This window comes from Empidonax traillii, unplaced genomic scaffold (assembly GCF_003031625.1).
Source record: "Empidonax traillii isolate 1590-97213 ecotype Southwest subspecies unplaced genomic scaffold, ASM303162v1 scaffold114:size1751661, whole genome shotgun sequence".
Classification (NCBI taxonomy): Eukaryota; Metazoa; Chordata; class Aves; order Passeriformes; family Tyrannidae; genus Empidonax; species Empidonax traillii.
Genome location: NW_020955307.1, coordinates 766774 through 767580, shown reverse-complemented (window position 1 = coordinate 767580; position 807 = coordinate 766774).

The window sequence follows — 807 nt, the reverse complement described above, 5'->3', positions numbered from 1 at the left end:
TTTGTGTTTCCCCCAGGCATTCAACACTTCTCACAAATAACTACACTTTGCACTTCTGTAACCCACATCCGGAGACCCCACAGGGCAACGGCAAAGGTAAGGTAAACACCTCCATTTCTATTTTATAGATACTTAGCACTTCTGAAATGCAAGCTCAAGGCAGGCTGTGAGGCACATCTAAAACTTGGAGAAGTCTTTCTGGAAAGCCAGTGGAAATTATTTGCTCCAATATTAGTAGTAGGTCAAGTGGTCGGTGGTCAGTGCAACTGTTGGAAGGTTGTTCCCTCGCACCACATGAAAGTGCCCTCCAACAGCCCCAGCTTGTCCCCATTTTGTTTTTCTGTTGTACAGTATTCATTAAACCCTTTGCTGTGACATGCCAATGCCAGTGTGCCAAATCCTGAGCAAATCACATCCTCTGTTCTTCTGTAGCAGATTTGTGAGATAATCTATTATAGATTAATCATTTCAGTCTTATGGTGCAATGTAAAATATAAATTGGGGTTATGAAGCTGGAGGGGAGCCACTTGGGGGGGTGGTGCATTCTCACTGACGCTCTGTATTTGACTTTGAAAACAGTGTCATGGTGAGATTTTTAAAGGTAAAAATGTTGTGGAGTAAGTTTTCATGTCCACAAATATCAGCTCAATGTTGAACTCTAGATGTTTTCCAGGTAATTTCCTTCCTTCTTCTCACCACATGAAACATATCTGGGCTGATCCATTACATCTCTTTAGAATAATAGATGGTAGAAAAATAAATAAAATAAAATAAAATAAAAGCCCTTTTAAAGACTGCATATCTGCT